Raw genomic sequence first — 25,429 nt, 5'->3', positions numbered from 1 at the left:
AGCAAGTGCACCTCCACAGTTTTAAACATATTTGCTTGAAACATATTTTATTGCTTATTTTCACAACATCACCCCTACAAGCTTTAACCTGATTAGCCCCTCTCCTTTGGAAGTGCTGGGTATGAGTTACTGTCTGTTTCTCCATCTACTGGTCCATTGCTGGTGGCTGAACCTTCACTCACTTTGTAGTAACAGAGGCCAGACAGAGGGCATTTTAAATGGAAATAATATTGAGGAGTAGCAGCAGGCCATATTACAAACTGAGGAGGAGGGCTACAAAATATTACTGCACAGGAGGAACAGACAGAACCCTTGCCACTTGTTTACTGTAATCTTTTTTTGTTTAGCATTCTACTATTGAAGAATATGGGGAGGGAGCAGGATTCAGGCAGGTAGCATACTCTTTTGGAGACAGTTTCTAAGGATTTAGAGAGGTGAGAAAAGAGGGAAAAAGTGACGTTGCCGGCACACTGCAGAGTGTGGGGAACAGAAGAGTGAACCCCCAAAGCCTCAGGAGGTATCAGAGGGCAGCAGACGACCCTCTGAAGTTGTCTGGAAAAGAAATGGTTGCAAGAAAACAGTAAAAAAGTATACAGATTCCAATGCCTGTTTGGAACAAGGAAGAGGATAGCACCCAACATACAAAGAAAAGGAGGACTTGTGGCACCTTAGAGACTAACATATTTATTTGAGCATAAGCTTTCGTGAGCTACAGCTCACTTCATCGGATGCATCCAGTAATGCATGATTTTGACACCCCAAATAAAAGGTGAAACAAGCAATTTTAGTAGTATTTCACTTTGTGGTTTTGTGTATCTAACTCCGGATGACAATCAAAACCCCAAATGTCACAAAGCTCCACTAACTACAAACCTATTAGAGTTACAAAAATAGTGTGTGTAACTGAAATAATGATTGTGACTATCTGCTGTGACTACCTGAGTTAACGTGGGCAACAATTAGTTCAGCCTAATCTTTTGAAAGAATTAGAGTCATAAAGGGATCTATTGTCCTGTTTAATAACTTACATTTTGCTTCTGCTGTAAATCTCTCTGCTTATCCACTATGATAATCCCGTGGTTTAAATTTTAACAGCAGGGAGACACATTCCCCACTCCTCCACCTCCCCAAAAAATGAGCATGGGGGGAGAGAACAAACTTGACTAACTAAAACATTTTTAGATGTCAGTGTTTACCTGGAATAATATACCAATACACAATATTTTGCCTTCAGCTGATGAACTTGTACTCTAATTTTTGCAGAAAAAGTGTGGGAAAAGATAATCATTAGCTTGATTTTTTTCTTCAAATTAGTATTCCTTTTTTAAAAGTTCATATATGCAAAGTTTTCCCTTAAGGCTGTATATCATCTTTCCATAACACTTTTATTTCCTCACAAACTAGAGGTCATGCATCATTACAACGGAACATGACAGCTAGGAATATGAGACTTGCCATGCCAGATCATGACATCTAGTCTGCTATCCTGCTTTAAACAGTGGTAAGTACTAAATGAGTCAAAGGAAGATGAGAGATGCCTCATAATATAGGAATTTTCCCCTTAGGCGTATTTTCTTCCTAATCCCAAGTAGTTCTTGATTCATTTATATCCTAAGGCATAAGCATTGATATAGCTATTGTAGGTAGCAAGATTTATAACCCTTTATAACCGTCCAAATACATGGAACCTTTTTATGGGCTCATATCTACTATATAAAAAAAAAAAAAAGAAAAGGTTAAGACCTTAGGCCAAATTTAGCAAAGCTTGTGCAAAAAGGCATATAGTTCACCTCCATAAAGAACTAAAGCCCACTGGCTTCAGACATTCATCCTTCTGCAGATTTCTTCTTTCTCACCTATCCCAATCTCTCCCTGCTCTGAATGATTGTCCTTATTTTGTAGATCTCTAATAACGAAGTGCTTGGTACTTTCTACTCTACTAAATAAAAAGCAAATTACTCCTGGGGGAATTCTGCACCTAAAAATTAAAAAGTCCCCATATTTTATTTGTCAAAATAACACAATATAATCATACCAGTTTCAATTATTTTGGTAAGTTATTTCAAAATACCTGTCAGCAACTATGTAACAATATAGACAACAAAAAAGATTCAGGAAATGTTTTTTGACAAATAGATTCCTTACTAAGCATATTAACACAGAACTTTGAGTAATAATTCATTTAAACTACAATACGGAAATGTATTTCCTGCACCTCTTAGAAGCAGTGCAAAGGCTTGGGGGAGTCAGGGGTAACGGAGGAGATGAGGGAAATGGAAGTAATTGCTGGGAAGGAGCCTGGGAGCAAACTCGGAGCGTTGCTGGGTGTGGGTGGGAGAAGTATGGAACAAGTTTTTTTGGGGGGGGGAGGGATTGTTAGGTGTTCGGGAGAGTGGCTAATCCCTAGTCTCTCCCATTCAGTCAGGCACATCAGCACATGTCCCCAGGTAGCCCTGCACCCCCATTCTCCCCTGTCCCCATGTGACCCTGCACCCCCACTCCCATTCACTGCCTCGTTCAATGTTGTCACCCCATTAGTTCCTGTGCCTCTTCCCCAGTCTGTCCCCTTCGCACTAGCCCTTCTGAGAGAACCCAAAACAGCTCCATGTGCCCCACTCTGTCCCTCACATATCCTGTGCCCCCTCACCTGGCCGCACAGGCAGAGTGCTGTGAGGAAGGCAGCCTCTGCCCTCTCCCTCTCCGTGGCTGGCTGCTCCAGCCCATGAGCCAGCTGCCCTCTCTTCTGGCATCACATCAGCCCCTGGTGAGCAAAAGGCGTAATTGCAGCGTGACCCCTCTTGAGGCTTCCCTTCGCCTTCCTGTCAGAATCAATTATTGGGGGGGGGGGCGGAAATCTGCAGGGGCATTAATTCTCTGCTTGTGCAGTGGTGCAGAATTCCCCCAGGAGTAGAAAATGTAGTATGGAAACTGAAGTGGTGAGGGCTATAAATTATTAATCTAGGAGAGTCCTCTCTGAATTTTAGATATGACTGTTAGTCTAGAATATGACAGCTCAGAAAACCCCTTGTGATTAAAGCTGGGTGAAATTTTTCAGACAGTTCTTTTTGCTGAAAAAATCAGATTTGTGTTGACCAAAACATTTGTGAATTTGTGTTAAATTCACTAAAATGTTTCAGTTAAAAAAAATCCAAAAACATTTAAAACTTTTAGTTCTGACATTTTCAAAATTAAATGCTTCCATTTTTCAATCTGAAATTGTACTTCAATTTCTATTTTTTAAAAATTGGTTTAAAAAAATAAAACATGACACATTTTGTTTAACACAGACCTATTTTTTTTCCAGTTTGCCCAGCAAACCAAAAAATTAATTGTTCTCACAGCTCTACTTTTGATGTTCATGTATTCTGCTTTTTCCCTCTTTCATTCAATTCTGTTATGCAAGAAATGCTCCACCACTCTGCCCTGCTACATTCATTCTATCCCCCCCACACAACTATACAGCATGTGCTCCTCCACATCCATACCACAATACAATGCTATGCTTCTGATTATTGTAAAAATGGAATTTAAACTTCCCAACCCCTCTTCAAAGCCCTCAGTGATCTCCATGGGGTCCCAACACGTAGATTGGAAAACATTTGTTTATCTTTTTCTTAATGCAGCCTAACATCTCGTGTGGTCACTTTGACACCGCTTTCTACACAGCAGACATTTTGATTGACAATGACTCACCCAGAGAGGTTAAAGTTATATTAGAGTATGACAGGTTCAAATTAGGGCTGTCAAGCGATTAAAAAAAATCAATCAAGATTAATCATGTAATTAAAATAATTAATTGTGATTAATCATGCGATTAATTGCACTATTAAACAACAATAGAATACCATTTCAATATTTGTGTATGTTTTCTACATTTTCAAATATATTGATTTCAGTTACAACACAGAATACAAAGTGTACAGTGCTCATATTATATTTATTTTTTATTACAAGTATTTGCACTGTAAAAAACCAAAAGAAAGTAGTGTAGTGCAATCTTTTTATGATGAAAGTTGAACTTACAAATGTAGAATTATGTAAAAAAACCCTACGTTCAAAAATAAAACAATGTAAAATTTTAGAGCCTGCTAGTCCACTCAGTCCTACTTCTTGTTCAGCCAATCACTCAGACAAACAAATTTGTTTACATTTTGCACGAGATATTGCTGACTGTTTCTTATTTACAATGTCACCTGACAGTGAGAACAGGCGTTCTCATGGCACTGTTCTAGCTGGCGTCGCAAGATATTTATGGGCCAGATGCTCTAAAGATTCGTATGCCCCTTAATGCTTCAATTACCATTCCAGGGGACATGCGTCATACTGATGACGGGTTCTGCTTGATAACGATCCAAAGCAGTGTGGACCGACACATGTTCATTTTCATTATCTGAGTCAGATGCCACCAAAAGAAGGCTGATTTTCATTTTTGGTGGTTCGGGTTCTGCGGTTTCCACACAGGAGTGTTGCTCTTTTAAGACTTCTGAAAGCATGCTTCACATGTTGTCCCTCTCAGATTTTGGAAGGCACTTCAGATTCTTAAAACTTGGATCAAGTGCTGTAGCTATCTTTAGAAATCTCACACTGGTACCTTGCGTTTTGTCAAATCTGCAGTGAAAGTGTTCTTAAAATGAACATGTGCTGGGTCATCATCTGAGACTGCTATAACATGAAATATATGGCAGAATGTGAGTAAAACAGAACGGGGGACATACAATTCTCCCTCAAGGAGTTCAGTCACAAATTTAATTAACACGTTATTTTTTAAACGAGCGTCATCAGCATGGAAGCATGTCCTCTGGAATGGTAGCCGAAGCATGAAGGGGCATATGCATGTTTAACATATCTGGCACATAAATACCTTGCAATGCCGGCTACAGAAGTGCCATGCAAATCCCTGTTCTTACTTTCTGGTGACATTGTAAATAATGACATTGTATCTCCTGTAAATGTAAACAAACTTGTTTGTCTTAGCGATTGGCTGAACAAGAAGTAGGACTGAGTGGACCTGTAGGCTCTGAAGTTTTACATTGTTTTGTCTTTGAGTGCAGTTATGTAACAAAAAAAAAATCTACATTGTAAACTGCACTTTCATGACAAAGAGATTACACTACAGTACTTGTATGAGGTTAATTAAAAAATACAATTTCTTTTGTTTACAAATATTTGCACTGTAAAAATGATCATCAAAAATAATATACACTTTGATTTCAATTACACAAAATACAATATATATGAAAATGTAGAAAAACGTCCAAAATATTTAATAAATTTCAATTGGTGTTTTATTGTTTAACAGTGCGATTAATCCCGATTAATTTTTTGAGTTAATCACATGAGTTAACTGCGATTAATCAACATCCCTAGTTCACATAATTTATTTCAATATATATCACTTAGCATTTGCTAACAATAAATTTAATCCATCATTCTGCCCATTTACTTAACTTTCTTAAATTCCTCACAATCTTCTCTAGTCTTTCAACAACTAAATAATTTTGTCAACATGAAATTCTGCTACCTTCCCGTTCACCACTTTTCCAGATCACTAATAAATATACTGAACAGCAAACATCTTATTACAGTTCATTGGTGCAATCACCTGTTAACCTTTTGCCAAACTGAATAACAGACTATTTATTCCTACTCTTCATTAAATAAGACACTATTACAAAGCGAAGCAACAGGAAGTTATCTTCTTGGTAAACTGTGTCACTAAACAGATACACTGTTGTGTTTTGTACAATCTGGCACTTTATCATGATGTATCATCACTTTATCATCCTACATACAACTTGGTACTTTTTACCCATATAAGACTCACTGATCTGCAATTTGCAGGATCATCACAGAGCATTTTTGCAACATAATGTATTTATCTATCCTCGAGTCCTCAATACAATAAATGATATTTTATGCATTATTTTTGATAGCTAAGTCACTTCATTCTTAAAATATATTCGTAACTCTTGGATGAATACAATCCAGTCCTCATTACTTACTACATTATAACCAAGGAGATATTCCATATTACCATAAAATGAAATTGAAAACTCTGAACTACTGTTCATAAAGATAATTTACAAATTTAATGCTGCAAATTCTTGTTCCTATTAAAGTTGTTTTTGTACACTGTGGGTTTGGTTTTACACTTACTGTTATATTTGCAATGGAAAACTAACAGCTTTTTTGTAGCATCATGTGTTTTCAAATAAAATATCTTCTCTTTTTCTATCTGTGACAGAAACTTTTTTTTAAAGCCAGCAACTAACAGCTCTGCAGTCCCGGAGATTGTTGCAACAAAATCATTTGGCTCCTCTGCAACCTCAAACAAGAAAAATAAGGATGGTGCAGAGCAGCTCGGTGATTTCTTTGCAACTGTCTTCATCATAAAAGTCCATCCCAGAGCTATTCTTTGTAGTCAAATATCAAAATAGAAGTTGTTTGAACAAAGTGATGACTTCTCAAAAAGTGTGTGTTCATTTTTTTTACAGATATAACTGTGAGCATAAAAACAAATCAAGCAAAAATAATGAACAAAATAAACATTAAAAAGCCTTGTTACTTACACATACACTGAGTCTTCAAATTCCCTTCCTGATCAGTAGTTTAAAGACTTGAAGGACAGGTTTCAAATTTCCTAATAGTCTAGTGGACCTACTGTCTTGATAGCTGCTTCTCATATACTTAATAACTTTGTTCTTTGTCACCTGTCTTTAGCTATTTGCTCATTAAAGCCCCAGTCATACAACTACTCCTACCTGGAGCTCCACTGAACTCACTGTCATTAAGCAGTTAAACAAAAGTTACTTCTTGAACCAACTTTTGTCTATTACATAGGTGAGTCAAGAGTAGTCTCTCCTCTTGTGTGCTCCAGAGTTAGCTATTCAATAACTTATTTATGAAGTCATCCAATCCCCTGCTTCGCATTCTGTAAAGCAGCCACATTTATTTTACAAAAATATGGTAAACACAGGAGCTGAATGGGAAGACTATTGTTACTCCTGCTCTGAGGAGTTCTTCCCCAAGAACAGGTACCTAGCAGTACTGTGTAATTTGGAAGAGGGAAGGAGCAGTGGTAAGGAATTCAGTCAGGAGACATTTAGAAAGCTCAGTCTGTGAGGACCATGAGATGAGATAAATGATGTACCTGCTTCATCCAAGGATATCAGATTCTAAACAAAGAAGGTAGACAGATCAGTGAACACCAAAGAGAAACTTGTCAGCATGATGCAACTCTTGACTTCAGCATGGGGCACTTATTTTAATTGTGCTATTTTTCCTCAAACATAAGATGATAGAGGGCACCATCAACATTAAGGCAAGTTTAAACAAAAAAAAAATCTAAAACTATCATCTTTTCAGAAAAGTTCATCCCAAGCCTTTGAAAGTGAACTGAGGATTTCCTTCTGCATTCCAAGGGGATTTCCACCTCCCAATCTTCCTCTGCTCTGGCTATGCATGAAGAACAAACAAGGTTACTATACTTCCCTAAAAAAGGAAGGGAAGGAAAAATCCCTGTCTCCAGGCTTACTAGCAGCAAGAAAAGCTAGTCTCCTTACAACTAACCCGCAGCTGGACTGAAAATATGGCCTTCTAGAAATCCGCTACAACAGCAAGTGAAAAGGAGAAGCCTTCCTTACCATTCCCCAAAGTGAAAAGACTCTCTTGCCAGGTATGTTTTCTCCTCTTTCAAGGAGCCAATTTATTACAAAGCTTTTGGCAAAAGGAAAAAAAAGTCACAAGAAGAGTTGTCACTGTACAGTGTCCAGTTTTGTTTGCATCACCTTGAGAGAGATACAGTAGGGACTGGATAACTGGTTACAAGTACAGTGGACCTTCCATATGAGTGTATAAAAAGTAGGATTATTAAGCTTGACAAGGAAGAGTTGACTTGACTGAGGTACAGTGAAAAAGTGACTGCGACAGAATACACCTCTGCATTCACAACTTACAGACGATTGTAATAATGTTTGTACAAGGTATACTTTGTGAGATATTTAAAAACTCATAAGTTGCTGAACAATAATATAATAGCAAAATGCACACAGCAACGTTATATGTGAAGTTATAAACATAAACTCAGATCATGACAAAAAGTATGTTTTCCAGATAAGTTTGGGGAGTGGCCAAACCAGTTCCTCAAAGACAAAGGGCAAACTTATGTCTCAGCCAGGTGTAAATAACGCTGATGGACCATTACCTGCTAAGTGGCCATTCTTTGGCAAGAAAGGGGGTAGGAGACAAAAAAAATCTACTTTTTAGCAAAGAAACATCAGGGAGTTTCCTTCCACACAGCCTGCCTGTCACCTTGCTCCCAGCTGAAAATGCTTCTCAAAGGGGGGACAGGACTACAAAAAGGGGCAGTCACACACACACCTCCTCTTTCTGCTCACTGCATTCTCTGTACCTGAAAAAGACAAAGGAAGCAGCTGTTGGACTCTGGAGAAGAGATCCTGACCTAAAGAGTTTGGTCAGTAAGACTGGTGAGAAAACTTTGCTTTGAATCTAATATAGTTTGTTAACTTAGCTACATTTAATCTTGTTGCATTTAATTAGTTGCATTTAATCTTTATTTTTCTTGTAACGATTTCTTATTTACACTCACTTAAAATCTCTCTCATTGTAGTTAATAAACTTGTTTTATTATTTTATCTAATCCAGGGGCTCTCCCCCGGGCCCTGGCTGCTGCGTCGAGAGAGAACGGTGTGGAGGGGTATGGGGGGGGGGAAGTCCTCTCTCCCCACCGCAGCCCCAGAGCAGCCTGCACCCCTAGCCGGAGCCCTCACCCCCACACCCCTCTGCACCAGCCCGGAGCCCCCTCCCACATCCTGAACCCCTCATCCCCAGCCCCACCCAAAGCTTGCACCCCCAGCCACAGCCCTCACCTCCCCGTACCAAGCCCCCTCCCACATGCTGAACCACTCAGCTTCACCCCCACCACACATCACCGCCATATTGGGGCACATAAAATTAATTCCACACATGGATGTAAAAAATTAGAGGGAACATTGGACTTAACATATTTGTACTGTCCAGGAGAGGGCTGAGTTGTACAAATACATACACTTCTGGGTGAAGATCTGGGACTAGGGGTGTATTGGGGTCACCCTGTAGCATAACTAAGGCTGGTAAGAGCCAAGGTGTGGCTGGCTGGCTGCAGCACACACAGACATCTTTGGGTGTGATTTATATGCTGGAGGCTGTTTGTGAGCAATCCAGTGGGAGGCTACAGCAGCAAGGCACTGTAAAGGGCAGGAGTGACACAGCTACCCATTAGTCTGGATTGTGCCCCACTATGTCACAATGATCACTTTCCTTTTAGTTTTATCACATAATATGAGAACAAAGACTATGAAGTTAAAGATTAAAAATTAAATTCAGACTATAAGAGGGTTAATATTTCTATATATCATAGTTAACTTGTGACTTTTTTGTGCCAAAAGAGAGAGAAAAACAGCCTGGTTAGCTTTTAAATTGAAATGAATGATGTTAGAACCTTTTACAGTATTTGTAATTCTGTAATAATACTGGCAATCAAACCTCACATTTCATGATATAACCTAATTCCCAGTGAGAAACAGAAATTCTCTTCACTCTCTGCAATGCGCAGCACTGCACAACTGTTTAAACTGGCTAGGTGCATAACGGGGATTTTTCACGTGCCTGCATTGTGTTATGGCAAATTAAACAGACTATTCCACTAGCCTGTTATACTGAATAGTGGTCAGTAGGTGGCAGCATTTATGTGATCATTATCAAAATCGGGACATCTGGTCACCCTATGTTTGGTGGACCCCTGAGAACCACTGGTTTAGAACCACTGTTGTAGTGCATAGTAATGTGGGTCACCAAAATGCTGGAACTTCCAAGAGCAACAGTAAGAAAAGGAGGACTCGTGGCACCTTAGAGACTAACCAAATTATTTGTGCATCAGCTTTCGTGAGCTACAGCTCACTTCATCGGATGCATGAGGTGGAAAATACAGTGAAGAGATTTATATACACACAGACCATGCAAAAATGGATGTTTACCATACACATTGTAAGGAGAGTGATCACTTAAGATGAGCTATTACCAGCAGGAGAATGGGGTGAGGGGGGAGAGAAAACCTTTTGAAGTGATAATCAAGGTGGGCCATTTCCAGCACATTTGCGGGGGAGGAATAAACAAGGGGAAATAGTTTTACTTTGTATAATGACTCAACCACTCCCAGGCTCTATTCAAGCCTAAGTTAATTGTATCCAATTTGCAAATTAATTCCAATTCTGCAGTCTCTCGTTGGAGTCTGTTTTCGAAGTTTTTTTGTTGAAGGATAGTCACTTTTAGATCAGAAATCGAGTGACCAGAGAGATTGAAGTGTTCTCCGACTGGTTTATGAATGTTATAATTCTTGACATCTGATTTGTGTCCATTGATTCATTTACATAGAGACTGTCCAGTTTGGCCAGTGTACATGGCAGAGGGGCATTGCTGGCACATGATGGCATATATCACATTGGTAGATGTGCAGGTGAACGAGCCTCTGACAGTGTGGCTGAATTGATTAGGCCCTATGATGGTGTCCCCTGAATAGATATGTGGGCACAGTTGGCAACGGGCTTTGTTGCAAGGATAGGTTCCTGGGTTAGTGGTTCTGTTGTGTGGTGCGTGGTTGCTGGTGAGTATTTGCTTCAGGTTGGGGGGCTGTCTGAAGGCAAGGACTGGCCTGTCTCCCAAGATTTGTGAGAGCGATGGGTCGTCCTTCAGGATAGGTCGTAGATCCTTGATAATGCGTTGGAGAGGTTTTAGTTGGGGGCTGAAGGTGACAGCTAGTGGCATTCTGTTATTTTCTTTGTTGGGCCTGTCCTGTAGTAGGTGATTTCTGGGTACTCTTCTGGTTCTGTCAATCTGTTTCTTCACTTCAGCAGGTGGGTATTGTAGTTGTAAGAATGCTTGATAGAGATCTTGTAGGTGTGTGTCTCTGTCTGAGGGGTTGGAGCAAATGCGGTTGTATCATAGAGCTTGGCTGTAGACAATGGATCGTGTGGTGTGGTCTGGGTGAAAGCTGGAGGCATGTAGGTAGGAATAGCGGTCAGTAGGTTTCCGGTATGGGGTGGTGTTTATGTGACCATCGCTTATAAGCACTGTAGTGTCCAGGAAGTGGATCTCTTGTGGGGACTGGTCCAGGCTGAGGTTGATGGTGGGATGGAAATTGTTGAAATCATGGTGGAATTCCTCAAGGGCTTCTTTTCCATGGGTCCAGATGATGAAGATGTCATCAATATAGCACAAGCAGAGTAGGGGCATTAGGGGACGAGAGCTGAGGAAGTGTTGTTCTATGTCAGCCATAAAAATGTTGGCATACTGTGGGGCCATGCGGGTACCCATAGCAGTGCCGCTGATTAGAAGGTATACATTGTCCCCAAATGTAAAATAGTTATGGGTGCACTGTTCCTCAGACGTTCTTGTTAACTCCTGGAAATGTGCTGGAAATGGCCCACCTTGATTATCACTTCAAAAGGTTTTCTCTCCCCCCATCCCACTCTCCTGCTGGTAATAGCTCATCTTAAGTGATCACTCTCCTTACAATGTGTATGGTAAACATCCATTTTTGCATGGTCTGTGTGTATATAAATCTCCTCACTGTATTTTCACTTTATGCATCCGATGAAGTGAGCTGTAGCTCACGAAAGCTTATGCTCAAATAAATTGGTTAGTCTCTAAGGTGCCACAAGTACTCCTTTTCTTTTTGTGAATACAGACTAACATGGCGGCTTCTCTGAAAAGAGCAACAGTGCAGCACAGAAGACAGAGAGGGTGCATCTCTATGTCAATGGCAGTACCGAGAGTGTAAGAAAGGGGTGAAGCACTCTTATATTCCATTTAATTCTGGAGATGCCTAGTGACATGTGAGCTTGGGAAGGTCACTGTCACAGCCATACTAGCATCCCAGTAACCCTACAGACTATTTGAAACTTTCATACTTTCTCTGTTAAAAACTGTGCACGGACTAGCCTACCCAAGCTAGCTTGAATCCAGCTAGCGCAGGTAACAATAGCAGTGAGGACAGTGCAGGCTTCAGAGCAGGCTAGCGAGCCGAGTACACACCCAGGGCCTGTGCCGGGCTGGTACTACCTGAGGCCTGCATGCCACTGGTCTTCACTGCTATTGTTACCCTCTCTAGCTAGCTGGATTTAGGCTAGCTCAGGTGGGCTAGCCTGTGCAGATCTTTTGCTATGAAGACATACCCTTAGATTTTTAGAACCAAGAGAGGCAATTATGTTTACCTACTCAAGCCTCCAACATAGCACAGCAAAGAAAAAAGGGATCCCAGATCCTTCTAGCAGCAACTGCACCTCTCCTCAGATGGTACTGTGTGCTCTGGTACCTTGCTGCAACTAATCTCTGGATCAGCACATGTACACCTAACAGAGGGAGAGTCCACAGAGTCAGCAGGAGTGTATGAAGAGGAATAATGTTATAGCATTTTGTTGAACATAATACAGAAACTGGTAGGTTATTTTAGAGAGATGTCAGGGTTGATTTAGTTCCTGTGGCAATTGCTAACTCTAGGGGGGCAAATTAAGGTTGTGTGCAAGTGTGGTGTGATAGACATTACCTTAAATCTATATTTCCTAGTTTTCAGAGGTTTAAGTATAGGTGCATTTCACATGCTACAAGGGAACAAGGCACTGCCAGTAAATCTTGAATCTGCAGTACATTTTTGAGCAGCGAATACCTGTACATGCTTCAGCAAACTAAGCCCATATTTTAAAATAAAAACCAAAAAACTGGAGTATTTATTACATTCGTGAGAGGAAGTTAGCTGATTTTATTATTAATGATTTGCAGCTAATATGTGCAATCTCAATTTAGTAAAACGAAGTATGCTTAATACCATACAGCATATGTCTAAGGGTATTTCATTCAGCTCAGTGAAAAATTTTCTCTTTCAGTGAAAGGCTAGAGCAGGGGTCAGCAATCTATGGCACGTGTGCCAAAGGTGGCACATGAGATGATTTTGAGTGACTCTCACACTGCCCAGGTCTCGGCCACCAGTCCCAGGGTCCTACCGCCGGCCCTGCTCAGCCCACTGCCACCCCTGGGTCCCGACCACCAGTCCCGGGGACTCTGCTGCCATCATGGGTGTGACGGGTTGGATCACAGAAACCCCCTGGGAGCTGCCATCTGATGTGCCAAGACTACTTCTGCTCCTGCTTTCCTGCCCTGGCAGCTTAGGACTTCAGTGCCCTGCCTAGTTTGAGCCAGACCCGCTAGCCTGCTGCTAACCCAGACCAGGCCTGAATCACGTCATCTAACAGCTGTAGGCTTAACTGAATGCAGTTTACAGAAGTATTCCTGTCCTTGACACTCAGATGCTCAACTCCCAATGGGGTCAAAACCCTGAATAAATCCGTTTTACCTTGTATAAAGCTTATACAGGGTAAACTCAAATTGTTCGCCCTTTATAACACTGATAGAGAGATATGCACAGATGTCCCATACTCTGGGTTAATTAATAAATAAAGAGTGGTTTTATTAAATGCAGAAAGTAGAATTTAAGTGGTTCCAAGTAGTAACAGACAGAACAAAGTGAATTACCAAGCAAAATAAAATAAAACCCGCAAGTCTATGTCTAATCAAACTGAATACAGATAAAAACCTCACCAGTTCCAGTAAGCTCTTTTTTACAGACTAGCCTCCTTCTAGTCTGGGTCCAGCGAGCACTCACACCCCTGTAGTTACTGTCCTTTGTTCCAGTTTCTTTCAGGTATCCTTGGGGTTGGAGAGACTATCTTCTTAGCCAGCTGAAGACAAAACGGAAGGGTCTTCCTTGGCCTTAAATAGACTTTCTCTTGTGGGTGAAGACCCCCTCCTCTCTCCTATGCAAAGTCCAGCTCCAAGATGGAGTTCTGGAGTCACCTGAGCAAGTCACATGCCCATGCATAACTCACAGTTTTTACAGGCAGAATCCATTGCCCACATGGTATCTTGAATGTCTCCAGGAAGACTTCGTATATGGACTGGAGCATTCCAAGATCCATTGTACTTTAAGCGCTTCTTGATTTGCACATTCCTTTCTCAAGAAGCTGACCAACTGCTTTAAAAAGGTTACTTAAAAATCAAGCCAGTACATAGCCAATATTCATAACTTCAAATACAAAAATGACACATGCATACAAATAGGATTAATAGTTTCAGTAGATCATAACCTTTACAGAGATATGTTACATGGCATATGTAGCATAAAACATATTCTAGTTATGTCATATATACATTCATAAGCATATCTCCATAAAGCCTTATGGGGAGCACAGTCACAGTGGGATCCCGGCCACCAGCCCGGGGCTCCGCTCCTGGTCTCGGCCCGGGGCTCTGCAGCCACCCCCAGCTGTGGCCCACTGGCCCCAGCCTGGGGCAGTGAGGGGTGCAGACCGGGGCAAGAGGGGGCACAGCTTAGTAGCCCACCTTAAAAATTGTTCCAGTGCCACTGTACTGGGATATTTTTAAGTCCTGATTTGCTGCTTACATCACTATCACATCACGTGGAACAGCGCATTGCATTTGACGTTGTGCGTGCCGTCTGTCGCAATTTTTCCCCCCACTGTAAGTTGAGGGGTACATTTGACAAAACGTCAGCTCCTAAGAAAGCAAAGTTAGATGTCGTTCATTTCAGCCTTCTTGGACAGACAAATTTGGATTTATTCAAAAGAAGGACCATGCTGTTTGTGCTTTCTGTTGTGAAAGTGTTGTTTGTCCCACATCAAGTGTTCGATGACATTTTCAAATGAAGCACGAGGAAAACCTTTCTTGATTAAGCAGACAAGACTGATCAAAAAGGCAGTGGCAGGATATGAGACGCAAAGCAGTGTTGTTAAATGCTTAAGTGTAAGTTAAAAATCAAGCCACAGAAGGAAGTTACAAGATTGCACAGTGCATTGAAAAATTGGAAAGCTGTTTACAGATGGGGAATATATAAAGTTTCTCTCAGCAGTTTGGAGGTTTTGTTCAATGATTTTCCAAATAAAGATGCATATCTAGAATAAAAGAACTGCCTGTCTCTGACAGAACAGTGAGATACACGTAAGCGAAATGGCAGAAAACATTAACGAAAAGCAGACCATTATATTCAAAGACACAGCAGCGTTTAGTGTTGCCGTTGATGAGAGCGTGGATATAAACGACGTTCCACGTTTGGCAGTTGTTGCAAGATATTGTGCTTCCAATGAAATCCAAGAGGAACTTTGTTGCCTAAAACCTCTGCATAGCACAACAAAGGGGGAAGATATAGCGGAATCTTTTGTAAACCATTTTGAAGAATGAGAGTTGACATCAGAAAAATATTTTGTGTGACAACAGATGATGCTCCTGCCATGGTAGGAAAACAGAAGGGATTTGTAAAGTTACTTGAAGATCAAATTGGCCTCCCAACAGTCAAATTTCACTGTATCATCCATCAAGAAAACCTGTGTGCTAAAATTTCTAAATCAGAGCTTAATAATGAGATGAATACAGTGGTGCAAATTGTAAATGTCCTTGTTGCTCGATCTGATTTGACTCACAGACAGTTTCAAGTACTGTTAGAAGAGATGGACAGTTCTTATAATGACATTCCACTTTACAGCAACATTTGGGGGTGTGACAAAATTCTGTCCTTGCCTCCATGGGTCCTGCGTTTCCTGGCAGATTTCGCTAGCCTCAGAGGCTCACTGTGACCCTCCACGTAACCCTTCTCTCTCTAGAGGCAAGGGTCACAGTCTACTGAGCCATTTTCATCATAAGCCAGCAAGGGAGGTGAGGAGAAGTTATCCTTCCTTGCACAGTCTCTCTTGTCTCCCAGTCTCAGTGATTAATCAGGGGGCAAAGGTAAGGGGGGAGCCTGGGCCCACCCTCTACTCTGGGCTCCAGCCCAGGGACCCTAATGGTATCAGCTATGGTAGCTGACCTTTTAGAAACATGACATATGCAATCCCCTGGGCTACTTTCCCCACAGCAGCCCTCACTTCCTCAAGCTCCACTTCACCCTTACCTCAGGGCCTCCTTCCTTGTGCCTCATATGGTGTGTACTACTCAGCCTCTCCAACAGCACAACTTCCTCCCACAGCTCCTGACATGCACACCCACCTGACTAACTGGAAGGCTTTTAACTAGTTTCAGCCAGCCCCTGATTGGCTTCAGGTGTCCCAATACCTAGCCTTCTCCCTGCCTTCTGGAAAGTTCTTAATTGGCCCCAGGTGTCTTAATTGATCTGGAGCAGCTGCCATTTCACTTATCCTGGTACCAGGGATTTGTTTAGCCTGGAGCTCATATATCTATCTCCCACTACTTTTCTGTAGCCATCTGGCCTTGCCCCGTCACAGTGGCTAAGCCGTGGCAAGGTTTTGGTGTGCTTTGTAAACTGTTTTGATGCAATCAAGGCCTTTTTGTTGGAAAAAGGACAAAACTACCCCGAACTGGATAATGACAAATGGCTGTGTAAGCTCATGTTTCTAACTGACATCACCGCTCACCTAAACGAACTCAACCTCCATCTCCAGGGTGCGGGGAAAATGGTTCTGGATCTTTATGAAACCTGGAAGGCATTTGTTGTAAAACTAGCAGTTTTTTCTCGGGATATTCGAACTTCGACTTTCCACTATTTCCAACACATAAGAGCTACTGACATATTGCACTGTCAGTGTCAACGAGATTGGCATATACATGCAAGAATTGGAATCAGAATTTTCTGACAGATTTCAAGATTTCCAGTGATTTGGCTCAACGATTTATTTTCTAATTAAACCTGAAAAGTTCAACGAAAGCAACTTGGATTTGTCTGTATTTCAGTAGATGGGTGTTGAAGATTTCGAAATGCAGCTCATTCAGTTAAAAAGCTCAGAATTGTGGGAATCAAAGATTGGAGATCTGCGGAGTGCACTTAAAGCTACAGAGAGAGATCATGGGGCCTTTATTCTGACCTGCTGGACATCCCTGCCAGTGAAATTTAACTGTTTGAAGAAAATTGCGTTTGCAACACTTTCAGCATTTGGATCCACATACCTGTGTGAACAGGTATTTTCACACATGAAATCTGTCCTCTGTCCCTCTCGAAACTGGTTAACAACTGATCACTCAGAAGCCTGTGTGCAGCTTAAAGTATCCAAATATATGCCAGACATTGGAAAACTCAGCAAGGAAAAGCAAGGGCAAGGATGACGCTAAACTGGTAAGATCTGTATTTTAATTTAAATTTTAAATGAAGCATCTTAAACATTTTAAAAACCTTATTTACTTTGCATGCAACAATAGTTTAATTATATATTATAGAGAGAGACCTTCTAAAACGTTAAAATGTATTACTGGCACATGAAACCTTAAAAAGAGTGAATAAATGAAGACTTGGCACACCACTTCTGAAAGTTTGCTGACCCCTGGATTAGAGTAATGATCACATAAATGCTGCCATCTACTGACCACTATCCAGTATAACAGACCAGTGGACTAGTCCGTTTAACTTGCCATAGCATGACGCAGGCACTTCCAAACTCTCAGAAAGGTGAAAAACCCCCATTATGCACCTAGCCAGTTTAAACAGTTGTGCAGTGCTACACATTGCAGAGAGTGAACAGAATTTCTGTTTCTCACCGGGAATTAGGTTATATCATGAAATGTGAGGTTTGATTGCCAGTATTATTACAGAATTACAAATACTGTTAAAGGTTCTAACATCATTCATTTCAATTTAAAATCTAGCCAGGCTGTTTTTACTCTTCTTTGGAACAAAAAAGTCACAAATTAAAACTATAATATATAGAAATATTAACGCTCTTATAGTCTGAATTTAATTTTTAATCTTTTATTTCATCTTTGTTCTCATGTTATGTGATAAACCTAAAAGGAGAGTGATCACTGTGACATACAAGTTGATATGTTATTCTCCTAACTCCAGACATAGAAATAATACATCCAAACAAATAGGATGAACACACTCAGTAGATCATAAGCTTTGTAATGATACCTTACAAGAGACCTTTTGCAGAAAGCATATTCCAATTACATTATATTTACACTCATAAGCATATTTCCAAACATATGGAGTGCAATGTCACACCCTCCTCCTGAACTTACTGCCGGAGTCTTGGACACTGTCCATGGCAGAGGCAGTACATGTAAAATTCCAGTTTGTCTCTGGTCACACACCCTCCCAGTACCTTTAAACCCTATGATGTCATTCTTAGGTGTCCTAGCAAAGTTCTGGGTTCCTGGTCCCTGGGTGCCTGAAAACATGTTGGGGTGCAGTATTGCTAACAGTATTCAGGTAGCAATATCGGTTAAAGTGTAGGTGTCTTGGCATTTAGCCACCAATGCCATGAGGCAGCGTGCCTCAGTTTCCCCTTCCACACAGCAGTGTTGGCCTGCTATGCTTCTGCTGCTGTGCCAAGCTCTAAGCATGTTTACAGGTATAAGCTGAAAAGCAACATGCTTGTGGGACGGTCTGTTACCATCCCTAGCATGTACAAACATTTTTTCCACAAATGAGGTAGGTTCCACATCTTTAAAGGGTTTACCATTAGTATTAACTCCCTTGTCTTGACCCAAAGATGAAGTAGCAAAAGACTCAAGATTAACAGTCAATTTATGACAGACAGACTTTGTTCACAGTTTGGCTTGTTCAGTGTCTATTCAATTTTTCAATCTCTTTGTGTACCATGGTAGGTTCTCAGATACAGATTCTTCTGCCTCTTTGTAGAAGGCACTCAATTCAGGCATGAGTTCAGGTTTGAGGTTTTGGCAAGAAAAGGGTACACTGCAACCATGCCTGCCCTCAGCCCCTCCCTCTGGAATCTCTTTCTGTTGGACCCCACCCCTTTGTGAAGCTTCCCAAATGCAAAGTTTTCCTTCTTCCAGCCTTGAAGAGGCAGTGTTATCTCTCACAAGGGTAGCAAGAACAACATTTTTCAATGGAGTGCTTTGGATTGGTAAGATTCCCTTGGTTACCCCACTCTCTGTTCCCAAAAAGTCAGCTGGGTGGACTCTCCCCTCCAGGAGATCTGAGCCCCAGTCTTCCCTAAAAACTGGATTTACAGGTGAGGGGTCTGGCATTTTAGATGCAGATCCTTCACCCTCCTCCTGGGGAAAAGCCTCACTACAAAAGGTGGGCAGACCCTCCTGTCCCCCCTCACCTTCCATCTGGACTTTGCTCTCTGGGCTTCCCTCTGAGGCAGACACTCCTTCCAAAAGGGAAGGTGACCCTGATCCAGCTGTGGGCTCACAGCTACCAGCTATGACAGACCCTTCACTGGCCACCAAAATCCCCCCTCCCCTTTCACTCAGGTTGGGCTTGCTTCCAGCTACAGAGTCCCTGGGGTCTGTTCCCACTGCAGCAGTCACCAGTCTTCCATCTCTGGGATACATATCTCTGTGCACCCCAGTGAAGAACCTGTCCCCTGCTGACCTGTAACTTCCTGGCAGTCAGCAGCTGGGAAGGCCTCCCTGTTATAAGGTGGAACATCCCTCTCCCCCAGGAAGATGATCACAGAACAGGAGATGGCTCTATCCAGCCCTTCCCCTCGAGACCCGCCTTGAGCCCCGAGGCTACAGGAACTGGTTAGGACCATCCCTGCCCCCAAAGCTGCATTCTCCACTGCTACAGAAATATTAACGCTCTTATAGTCTGAATTTAATTTTTAATCTTTTATTTCATCTTTGTTCTCATGTTATGTGAATTTAAAGAGGAATTAAAGAGACCCTCTCCTATTCCCCCAGCAGCACATGTGATTTCAGCCTCCCCCCCAGGGCTTTTAACACAAGAGTCCTTCTTGCTGCTAACAAACCCTGGGACAGATTCTGCCACGTCAAAAAAATCATTCCCCAGTAGAAACAGTGCAAAATTGTGTGTTACTGCTGCAACAGTCAGTTTAGCCTGCAAATCACCAGTTTCCATGTGTACCATAGCTAAAGGTGCAAGGACTTTGTAACATCCCACCAATTCCAATTCTGCCATTTTTCCTGGTAACAAATCCTTCTCCTGGATCAGGTCCCCCCTGACCACGGAAATTTCTGCCCCAGTGTCTCTCCATCCTTGGAGCACTTTGCCATTAAACTTAACAGCGTGCACATGCTCAGTGCTTGGTTGTGTAGAAGCAACCTTTACAAATCCTGTGTGGAAAGAGGCAGCAGCCTGGGATACCCCTATGCTCCGAGAAGCAGCAGCTTGAGTTACGCCGCCTGTTCCCACTCAGCCAAGGACATTTATTCCTCAGGTGCTCAGTGGACTTACAGCGACAGCACTTTCTGGGCTTCTCTGCTTGTACAGGAGACGTGGGCCGAGTAATGGGGGATGGGGAGGTGAACGCCCAGCCTCCTTTTTCCCGGGGTAAAATGGTGATTCTGCTTTCCACCTATCTTGTACCCCTCTGCCGGTGGTTTATGTTTAACTGCAGCTTGTGATTGCTCGTCAGAGCCTGCAAACCCAGCTAATTCCCCAACTGCAATCACCTTTTTGTCCCACAAATACTGTTTTACATCATCACTGCACATATTCAGGAACTGTTCCTAAGTAACCAAATCACACATTTCTTCAAAGCCTGTAATGCCTTTTCCCCTGACCCAAACAAATCTCTCATTTCATTTACATAAGGCACATTACTCAATCCAGATCCCCTCTTACGACTCCTGAATTTAACCCTGTAGGTTTCAGGTGTAATCTGAAACTGTTTCAAAACCAGTTCCTTAAATTTACCATCGTTTGAAGCATCATAAATAGGCATCTTATGGAATATGTCCAGAGCTCTCCCAGTCAATTTTGCAACTAAAGTGGTGATTTTTTGATCTTCAGGAATTGCATGGAGAGTGCACAGTCTCTGAAAGGTGATGAAATATTCAGCAATATCATTGGATTCATCATACTGTGGACATAACCGCTCCCATTTATGGATTTTGGGGGAAGTAGAGCCAGATGCTGAAGGGTTGTCTCTCTTCCACTCCATTACAGCCAGTTCATGCTTCTGTGTCTCAATTTGGGCCTGCATTTCTCTGTCTTTTAACTCCAGGGCAGCTTTTTGTGTTTCAATTTGAGCCTGTTTCTGGGCCTCCATGGTTTCCCTGGCCGCAGCTGCTTCTTTGAGCCTCATTTCTGCCTGCCACATTTAAAACTCACGGTCCTTTGCCTTGTCTTCCACTTTCAGTCTGGCCAGCTCTAGTTTTGTAGCTGTCTCACTGGTAGTCATTTTCCTGCTTTCTTGTGCTTATTTCCCTCACTCGAAATAAACAAACAGAAAATAACAAACCAGTAACCACTCTGTCTGTTCTCCAGCCACCACACGCAAAACTCACTTAAAATCACCACCAGTGTCTCAAAGCAATCAGCTGTGCACAGATCCTGTTTGACTACACCACCATGACGGGTTTGGTCACAGAGACCCCCTTGGGACTATCAACTGATGTGCTGAAACTACCTCTGAGCCCATTTTCCCTGACAGTTTGGGACTCCAGAACCCTGTCTTGTTGAGCCAGACACGCAAGCCTGCTGCATCACAGACCCCGGGTCTGAACTACGTCCCCAAAGCTGCAGGCTTTAACTGAAAACCACTCAGCGGGTACTCCTGTCTCCAGCACCCAGACACCCAGCTCCCAATGGAATCCAAACTCCAAATAAATCCGTTTTACTCTGTATAAAGCTTATACAGGGTAAACTCAAACTGTCCACCCTCTATAACACTGGCAGAGAGATATGCACAGCTGTTTGCTCCCTCAAGTATTAATCACTTACTCTGGGTTAATAAACAAAAGTGATTTTATTAAGAATAAAAAGTAGGATTTAAGTGGTTTCAAGTAATAACAGACAGAACAAAATAAGTTACTATGCAAAATAAAACAAAACATGCATGTCTAAACCTAATACATTAAGAAACTGAATACAGGTAAATATCACCCTCAGAGATGTTCCAATAAGCTTCTTTCACAGACTAGACTCCTTCCTAGTTTGGGCCCAATCCTTTCCCCTAGTACAGTTCATGTTAGTTCCAGCTCAGGTGGTAACTAGGGGATTTCTCATGACTGCAGCCCCCTTTGTTCTGTTCCACCCCCTTTTATAGCTTTGGCACAAGGCAGGAATTGTTTGTCTCTCTGGATCCCCATCCCTCCTTCTAAATGGAAAAGCACCAAGTTTAAGATGGATTCCAGTTCAGGTGACATGATCACATGTCACTGTAAAACCTCCTTCTTCATACCCTAGTAGCTGGAAGACACCTACACAGGAAGGCTTGAAGGTAAACAAACCCCATTCACAGTTCATGGATTCTGAGGCACACATAATGGCTTCCACTTAACATGTTTACATTAGTAATACAAGTTTATATCTTATTATCCTAACTCCAGACATAGAAATAACACATGCAAACAAATAGGATAAACATACTCAGGAGATCATAAGCTTTGTAATGATACCTTACAAGAGACCTTTTGCATAAAGCATATTCCAGTTACATTATATTTACACACATAAGCATATTTCCATAAATATATGGAGTGCAACATCACAGTAACCTCCATTTATTGTGAAACAAGAGTGACCAGATGGGGATGTATTCCGGAATCCCCAGGGCAAAGATAAAAAAGTGTTAACATATGGGAAGTTCTTGGGGATTTTTTTGGAGAAGGCTAAGTAGACAAGTGCAGGCTGGGCTTAGGTAGCTCATGTTCACCAAATTCTAATTTTATCCTAAGCCATGTCTACATTAATTTTTCAGAATATTGTGGAATAAACCATTCTGGAATACATCCCCATCTGATCGCTCTTGTTTCAGAATAAATGGAGGTTACCTATCTGTAACTAGAGGTACTTCAAGATGTGTGGTCCCTATCTGTATTCCACACATAGGTATGAATGCGTGCCCTGTGCTCGAGTCTGGAGAGTCTTAACAAGCAATGTCCCTCCTCACGCTCCAGACAAAGGGCATAAGAGGCAGTGTGGGCTGATGCTACTCCAGATTCTGTTCTTACCATGAAGCCAATAGGCTCTGAAGCAGGGTGGGCAGGGGGCGAATAGTGGAATACAGACATGGACCACACATCTCAGAGAATCTCTAGTTACAGGTAAATAAACTCTATTTCTTAAAATGTCTATCCCTATGTGTAGGTCACACATGGATGACTGACAACCAGTATTCAAACCAGAGGCAGGTCTGAGGATGTCAGCAGTAAAGGTGCTTGAAGAACTGCAGTCCCCACAACTGCATCTGCAGCAGAGACCTGAACTAGTGTGTAATGTTTTGTGAATGTGTGAATAGAACTCCAGGTAGCCACTCTGAACACGTCCAGTATCGGCACCTCCTGTAGAGATGCTGTGGAAGCAGCTTGTGCTCTTGTGGAGTGTGCCCTTACCCCTTCTGGAGGAGGCATATGCATTCATTGGTAACACATGATGATGCAACCAGAAATCCATTCTGAGATTCTCTGAAAAGATATTTCTTGTCCTTGTGACCTTCTGCTATAGCAAGAAATAGTCTTGATGATTTTCTGATTGGTTTGGTCCCGAGAATGAAGTATTTTCTCTTCAACAGAAGCATGGGGTTTCAGGAAGAACACGGCTAAGTGGACAGGTTGGTTGGCATGGAATTCAGAAATTAATTTAGGGATGAATTTAGGATGAGGGTGAAGGGAGACCTTCTCCTTGTGAAAAATGGTAAAGCGTGAATCGGCCATGAGTGCTCCCATCCCATTCACCCTTCTGGTTGAAATAATAGCAACTAAAAATGTGACTTTCATGGAAAGGTGGGACATAGAGCATGTGGCCAAAAGTTCAAGTGGTGGTGAGTATTGACAGGACAAGACTGAGGTCCCACTGAGGTGTTTGGTTTAACCACTGACAGGTCCTAACTAGGCTCTTCAGGAATCTGTTGATGAGTGAATAAAAATGGAGCGTCCATCTACTGGAAGAAGGAAGGCACTAATCACTGTGAAATGGACTCCAAGGAGCTAAAGGAAAGACCCAAGTTCTTCAATGACAGGGGATAATCTAAGATGACTGAGGTATCTGCAGATTCTGAGGAAACAAGAGACAGACTTGTTGAAAGTCTCTGAGTAAGGATAAAAGGGGTAAAAAAAAAGAGGGTGATCTCATGGTAGGGGTCTACTACAGACCACCAAACCAGGAAGAAGAGGTGGATGAGGCTTTTTTTAAGCAACTAACAAAATCATCCAAAGCACAGGACTTGGTGGTGATGGGGGACTTCAACTACCCAGACATCTATTGGAAAAATAACAAAGTAGGAAACAGATTATCCAACAAGTTCTTGGAATGTATTAGAGACAATTTTTTATTTCAGAAGGTGGAGAAAGCTACTAGGCGAGAGGCTGTTCTAGATTTGATTTTTAGAAATAGGGAGGAACTGGTTGAGAATTTGAAAGTGTAAGGCAACTTGGGTGAAAGTGATCATGAAATGGTAGAGTTCATGATTCTGAGGAATGGTAGGAGGGAGAACAGCACAATAAAAACAATGGATTTCAAGAAGGCAGACTTTAGCAAACTCAGGGAGTTGATAGGTAAAATCACATGGGAAGCAAGTCTAAGGGAAAAAACAATTGAACACTGTTGGCAGTTTTTCAAAGAGACACTATTAAGGACACAAGAGCAAATTATCCCACTACGTAGGAAAGATAGGAAGTATTGCCAGAGACCACCCAGGCTTAACCAGGAGATCTTCAATGATCTAAAACTCAAAAAAGAGTCCTAGAAAAAGTGAAAAGAAAAGGAGTACTAGTGGCACCTTAGAGACTAACCAATTTATTTGAGCATAAGCTTTCGTGAGCTACAGCTCACTTCACTTCACGGCTGCTACTCTGAAACCTAGAAAAAGTGGAAACTCGGTCAAATTATAAAGGATGAATATAAACAAATAAACACAAGTATGTAGGGACAAAAGTAAAAAGGCCAAGGCACAAAATGAGATCAAACTAGCTAGGGACATAAAGGGTAACAAGAAAACGTTCTACAAATACGTTAGAAGCAAGAGGAAGACCAAGGACAGAGTAGGCCTGTTACTCAATGAGGGGGGAAAGACAATAACAGAAAATGTGGAAGTGGCAGAAGTGCTTAATGACATCTTCGTTTCAGTTTTCACCAAGAAGGTTGGTGGCAATTGGACATCTAAAATAGTGAATGCCAGGGAAAATGAGGTAGGATCAGAGTCTAAAATAGGGAAAGAACAAGTCAAAAATTACTTAGACAAGTTAGATGTCTCCAAATCACCAGGGCCTGATGAAATGCATTCTAGAATACTCAAGGAGCTGACTGAGGAGATATCTGAGCCATTAGCAATTATCTTTGAAAAGTCATGGAAGACCGGAGACATTCCCGAAGATTGGAAAAGGGCAAATACCATCTATAAAAAAGGAAATAAGGACAACCCACGGAAGTACAGACCAGTCAGTGGAGATTGTGATAAGAGAGGGGACCAAAAATCAA

The 25,429-nt window shown here is 41.7% G+C and overlaps 1 protein-coding gene across 1 annotated transcript in view; it reads right to left on the bottom strand.

The window, feature by feature from the left end:
- The window catches only part of UBAC2 (UBA domain containing 2), a 168,416-nt gene that overhangs the window by 84,078 nt on the left and 58,909 nt on the right, over positions 1-25,429 (bottom strand). The gene's annotated exons all lie outside the window — the stretch shown is intronic.

The sequence above is a fragment of the Caretta caretta genome, chromosome 1, assembly GCF_965140235.1.
Source record: "Caretta caretta isolate rCarCar2 chromosome 1, rCarCar1.hap1, whole genome shotgun sequence".
Taxonomy (NCBI): domain Eukaryota; kingdom Metazoa; phylum Chordata; order Testudines; family Cheloniidae; genus Caretta; species Caretta caretta.
The sequence above is the reverse complement of the archived record's forward strand: the minus strand, read 5'-3'. Positions and strand labels throughout refer to the sequence as shown.